Source organism: Camelus dromedarius, chromosome 27 (genome assembly GCF_036321535.1).
Source record: "Camelus dromedarius isolate mCamDro1 chromosome 27, mCamDro1.pat, whole genome shotgun sequence".
NCBI classification, from domain to species: Eukaryota; Metazoa; Chordata; class Mammalia; order Artiodactyla; family Camelidae; genus Camelus; species Camelus dromedarius.
In genome coordinates, this window is record NC_087462.1 from 5226763 (window position 1) to 5233647 (window position 6885).

Consider the following 6885-nt stretch of genomic DNA (forward strand, 5'->3'; position numbering starts at 1 on the left):
TGTGCTTCTCAGCAAAGAGGAGAGGGTGGGAGGGAGAGAGATGGCAGACAGGAGAATGTGTCCACTGAGAGATGAGGATGGAGGGGAAGAAAGGCAGAGAAAGGAGATTCAAGAGGCAGGCTTTAGAGATGCCGAGAGAGGAGCTGGAAAGACGCGAGAGGGGAGAACAAATAAAGAGCTGCAGGTGTCATGCAACAAACAAGCAAACAGGAAAAGAGAAGGAAGGGACAGTGGGGGAGGCAGAGGGAAAGGAGGCACTGGAGAGAAAACAGATGAGAGATTGGACTAGGAGCATGGAGAGAGGATGCAGAGACCAGGAGGGAAGGAAGAGGGGAGAGAGATGGGGAAAGAAGAGGAAAAGCCAACACGATGTGAAGGGGGATCAGATAGAAACGGGAAGGAGGAGCCGCGAAGAGAAAGAGCAACAGCTCCTAAGAGGAGGGGAGAGGAGTGGAAAGGTGAGCAGGTGGCCCTCAGGGGAGAGGCAGACAGCCTGGATGCACATGAAAGGACGCTCAGCCTCGCACAATATAAGCAAAGCGCAAATTCAAACTACCAGGAGACGTGCTTTCTCGCCAGCTGTCGTGACAAAAGGCAGAGACAGCATCCTCTGTTGGTGAGATTTGCAAGGAAGATGGACCAGCCCAGGATCACCCCCTAATGGGGAGTATCTGGCAATGACCAGAAGTGCAAATGCCTTTCCTCTTCATCCCTAAAGGTAGACCTAGATCTTCCTAACACGCCAACAGATCAGGAAGAAAAGGACAACCGACTTCAAAATAGGAACAAAAACCAGAGTGGACATTCACAGAAGAGAAGACACTTAGGGCCAATAAACTTATGAAGACTTAACTGAAATCTCATGAATAATCAGGAAAATGCAAAGCAAGACGATGAGATCCCACTTTAGACCCATTTGATTGGCAAAAATGAACTGGCCAAAGCAGCAACTGTCGGGAGAAGAGAGAAATCAGCAGGCTCACATATATGACTGGGGGCGGGGGCAGGGGACGGTAAATTGGTAGAATCATTTTGGAAAACCATTGCCCATCATGTGAAATTGTTGATCATTCTATAATGTTCAAAAGCAACTCCAACAAAATGATGTATTTTTGAGGCATGAACATCTATCTAGTGGATTTTTTTTAATAAACAGAAAACAAAATTCAGAATAGTGATAAGTTCCCTTTGATCTTGGGAGGTAAAGGAAAGGGACTCAGATCTAAATTGCAGTCACTGTTCAAGGATCAGAAGTTGTGAGGTGTAGTGACAGACACATAATATTATTAGTCAGTACAATTTAAAAGGAATATGCAAAAAAGACAAGCTGCAGGACAGGAGAAAACATTTGCAAACCATGTATCTGAAAAGGGTCTGGTACCCAGGATATATAAAGAACTCTTACAACTCAACAACAACAACATTTTAAAGATGGGCAATATTTTAAAGATGGACTTCAATGGACATTCCTCCAAAGGAGATCTGCAAACAGCCAATAAGAACATGAAAAGGCACTCAGCGTCATTAGTCCTAAGGAAATGTGAATCACAACCACGAGACACCTCTTCACACCCATAACCATGAATACAGCAAAAAATAAAATAACCATTGTTGGTGAAGATGTGGAAAAGTTGGAACCACTCTTATATGTGCTGGTGGGAATGTAAAACAGTGTGGAACAGAGTTTCGTCGTTTCTCAAAACATTAAACAGATTCACCATATGACCTGGCAATTCTACTCCTATGTATATATCCAGAGGATTGAGAATAGGGACAGAGATAAATACCTGTATGTGAAATGTTCATAGCAGCACTACTCCTAAGAGCCAAGAGATCAAAACAACCCAAATGTCCATGATGAGTGAATGGATAAACAAAATGTGATATATATCAAAATGGAATATTATTCAGCCATAAAAAGGAAATACTGATCAATGCTACAGCGTGAATGAACCTCAAAAACATTTGCTAAGTGAAAGCAGACAGACAAAAGATCACACATTTTATGGCTGCTTTATTTATTTTTTTAATTAAAAAAATTTAATGGAGGTACTGAGGATTGAACCCAGGACCTCATGCATGCTAAGCACACACTCTACCACTGAGCTATACCTGCCCCACTATGACTGCTTTTATATGAAATGTCCAGAGCACCTAAACCTATAAAAACAGAATGCAGATTATGGTTGCCAGGGGCAGGGGGAAGGGGCAATAGAGAATAACTGTTTCACAGGTAGAGTTTCTTATTTTGGAGAGGGAATCTTAATAAAGAATTCCCGACTATCAATGAGAAAAAGAGTTGCCCTGAAGAGAAGAGGCCAACAGAATATAAACAAGTCACAGGAGAGGAATTTTTAACACATGGGAAAATACAATGGAATACAATTCAGTCTTACAAAGGAAGGAAATTCCAACACATGCTATGACGCAAATAAACTTTGAGGACATTATGCTCAGAGAAATAAGCCAGACACAAAACGACAAATACTGTGTGATTCCAGTTACGTAGCTAAGTAGTATCTAAAGTGGTCAGGGGCTGGGGGAGGGAGGAATGGGAAGGTATTTAAGAAATATAGAGTTTTAGTTTTACAAGTTAAAAAGAGTTCTGGGAGGACTGGTTACACAATAATGTGAATATATTTAACCCTACTGAACTATACACCTACAAATAATTAAGATGGTAATGTTTATATTGTATTTTTTTTTACAATTTTTTAAAAATGGGAAGTTAGTAAACTATGAATAGAGAGGAACTTCCTCGACTTTTAAAAAGTATCTACCAAAAAACAAAACAAAACAAAACAAAAACCCTACAGCTAGCATCGTATTTACTGTGAGAAACTCACAGCTTTCCCACTGAGATCAGGAGCAAGGCAAGAATGTCCCCTGTGCCATTCAACATACTGGAATTTTAGCTAATGCAATAAGACAAGACAAGGAAATAAAAGAGACACAGATTAAGAAGGAAGAAATAAAACTGTCTTATTATTGTAAGATCATCTATGTAAAAAATCGAAAAGAATAAACAACAATGAAAAAAAAAAACCCTCCTGGGACTAATAAGCCATTATAACAACATTGCAGGATACAAGGTTAATATACAAAATTCAATCACTCTCCAATGTACCAGTAATTCAAAAGAACTATTTGAAATTTAAAACACAATACTCTTCACATTAGCACTACCCCCCAAAAATTAAATACTTAGGATAAAAATTTAACAAAATATGTACAAGTTCTACAAGAGGAAGACTACACATTTGATGAAAGAAATCAAAGGACTAAATCAATGGAAAAATAGTCCATGTTCATGGATAGGATGACTCAATACTGTCAAGATGCCAGTTCTCAGCATGATCTATACAGCCAGTACAATTCTGATCAAAACCCCAGCAACTTATTTTATGGATATTCTCAAGTTCTGGGAGAGGTAAAAGACCCAGACTAGTCAGCACAAAATTGAAGGAGAACAAAGTTGGAGGACTGACACTACCTGACTCCAAGACTTTCTATGAATGTACAATAATCAAAATGGTATAGTAGTGGCAAAAGAACAGACAAATAGATCAGTGGGGCAGAAGAGAGAGCCCAGAAACAGACCCACATAAATACAATCAACTCATCTCTGATGAAGGAGTAAAGGGGGAAAGAGAGTCCTCAATAAATGGTACCAGAACTGGACATCCACATGCAAAAATGAATCCAGACCCACATTTGATACCCTTCACAAATTAGCTCAAAATGGACCTCGGACCTGAGTGTAAAATGCAAAACTATAAAACTCCTGGAAGACAACATCAGAGAAAACCTAGATGACCTTGGGCTTGGGGATGACCTTTTAGCCATGACATCAAAGACAAGATCTGTGCAAGAAAGAAATGATAAGCTGGATTCATCAAAATTAAAATTTTCTGCTCTGTGAGAGACACTATTAAGAGAAGATAAGCACATACTGAGAAAAATTTGCAAAAGACATACCTTATAAAGGATTGTTATCTAAACTACACAAAAAACTCCTCTGGTGCAGCCACTATGGAGAAAGGTATGGAGGTTCCTTAAAAAACCACACCTCAATTACACCTTAATAAAACTAGAAGGAAAAAAAATTTTAAAGAAAGCAGTTTCATTGTATTATAACATTCTATCTTTAAAGGGGGCATTGATAAATTATTTGCATATTTTAAAGGAAAACACACAGAAAATAGAAGCAAACATATCAAAAATATTAGCGGTAATTAACTTGGGGTGGTAGAAATATCCAATTATTATTTTCGTTTTTTGATTAAAACTTGTTTTTCAGATTTGCCAAAATTCAAGTAAAACACAAGGGGAGAATGAGCTTTTTCCCTAAAAAGTGGGCGTAAGCAGGTGTTCGCTTGATAATGATTCATGATATGTTTGGGTTTTGTGCCTTTTTATATCTGCCATGTTTCACAGGAAAAAGTTTTCGAGAACTGCGCCCCGGGGAGCATGCCGAGGGCAGTGGGCAGGCTAGCAGTGCTGAATTCTCCTTCCCCACGCCAAACTATGGAAATCATGTGAATGAGTTTTTTATTATACATTTTTTGATTGAGGTGAAGTTCCCATGAAATAAGTAATTTTAAAGTGGACAACGCAGGGCCGTTTGGTACATTCGCAATGTTGGGCATTCACCCCCTCTATCTAGTTCCAAGACATTTTCATCACCACCCTCCACCCCGATACGCACACAAAAATGCTGTGCCCAAGAAGCCATCGCTTCCCACCCCTCCCTCCCCCAGCCCGTGACAGCCACCCACCTGCTCCCTGTCTCTGTGGATTTACCTATTCTGGATATTTCATATAAATGAAATCCTCTTTCTCTAGGACACGCAGACACACCAGCAGCACCTTCAGCCTCACCCACCTCCACCGAGGCAGTGAGCGCCTCCACTTCTTGAAATGTGAGGGTGGAATTCCAGCCACCTTCCCAGTGAGAAACAAGGTTAGGGCATTAGGTCTTTTCTCTGTTCACCCCTGAGTCAGCATTCCTGGATCTTGCCTGACCTGACGGTGTCCTGTCCATCTAGTGCTAGGTGCCCCTGGACCACTGGTCCCTCAGCCTGACATAGGAATTCTGGTAATTTCCATTCACGGAGGCTTACATCCTGCATGTGCTCGTGTTTGTTCCCCAGAGTGTTGTTCTTCGTGTGTTTTTTGCCACATTCTAGTGACTTAGGCATGCTGTCCCACGTGTCTTCATGTGTTCTATGGGCTCACGCATATTATCACGTGTGTGTTTCTGTGATGCCTCTGTAGAGGCTACGTTTTATTCTATACAGGGCTGTGTGCATCCTTACAGGGGGCCTACATGGAGAACCCAGGAGACTTCTCCAAGGTGCTGAAAGTTCACCATGCAAGACCCACGTCCAGCCAATCTCCCCACGGAGGCAAGGTTACTCCTCCAGGAAGCCTTCTCAGATTGCCCCCACCTCTTTTTCAACTGGTGGATGCAACAACCACTGCCTGTGCCTTCAAGCCCCTAGCCCCTCCCCACCACCTGGCCCTGCAAAGCCTGGCCTCAACTGTGCAGATCCTAGATTCACAATCCAGGAATGGGATTCACAATCCAGGAATGAGGACCTCCTGACCAGACAACAGCCACCCAGCCAGGCACTCCCATGGAGGAAGGCTCAGCCAGAGAGGTGATCTGACACGAGACCAGTGCACAATAGACAAAACCCAACAACACAAGAAAATAAAGAAACAACACAGATTAAAGCAATTGGCAAAACAGAGAGGAAGAGGGAAGGGAGGAACTGGAGCAGCCACTTAACGAGTAGGGGGTGATGGAAATATTTTGAAACTAGACAGAGGGGACTTTTGCACAACATGGTGAGTATACTAAATGTCCCTGGATCATTCGCTTTCAAAAGGTTAACTTTGTTAATGTGAATTTCACCTCGACAAGAACAAAACAGGTAAGAGTATGGAACACGATAGGAAAATTCAGGCCAATTTTCAATAATGTCCAGAAAAGCACAGATGAATCAACCTCAGAAAAATCAGGGAGATTTATCTCTGTCAGCCGATGGACTTGCTTCTGACCTGGGCACTTGTTCCGGCACACATGTGTTCTATAAAATCACACCTGAGAATGACAGAGCTCATTCAGACACAGCGCTTGGGCAACTCAATATCCTTCTGAGCCTGTAAGCTGAGCGTTAACACAAGTAGAAAGTAACTTAAGAAATACGCTAGCAGGGTTTCAAAGTTATCTTTTTAACTGTTACATTTCTAATAAGCATACAGAAATATAAACCAGAACTTGCCTTCTTAACAAATTCAGATTGTGACACCTGCTACAACATGGATGAACCATGAGGACATGATGCTGAGTGAAACAAGTCAGACACAATTCCATTTATATGAAGTCCCCAGAGTAGTCAGATTCTACAAACAGAAAGTCACATGGTGGGTGCCAGGGGCTGGGGGGCGGGGGGGAGGAGGAGGAATTAATGTTTAATGGAGACAGAGTTTCAGTTTTACCAGATGAAGAGTTCTGGAGATGACTGGCGGGGATGGTTGCACAAGGTGGATGTACTTAATGTTACTGAATCATGCACTTAAAAATGGTAAATTTCCGGGGGAGGGTAGAGCTCAGTGGTAGAGCGCATGCCTAGCATGCACGAGGTCCTGGGTTCAATCCTTAATACCTCTATTAAAAATAAATAAATAAACGTAATACCCCCCCAATTTTTTTAAATGGTAAATTTCAATGTTATGTATAATTTACAAAAAGAAGAAAGAAAAAAGGGTGAAGGTGGCTTAAAGGGAAAGAGAGTGAGGAAGGTTCCAGGCAAAAACAAATGCATAAATACTGGGGAGAACTGCAAAACAAGCCAAAATCAGCACGTGGTCAAAAGG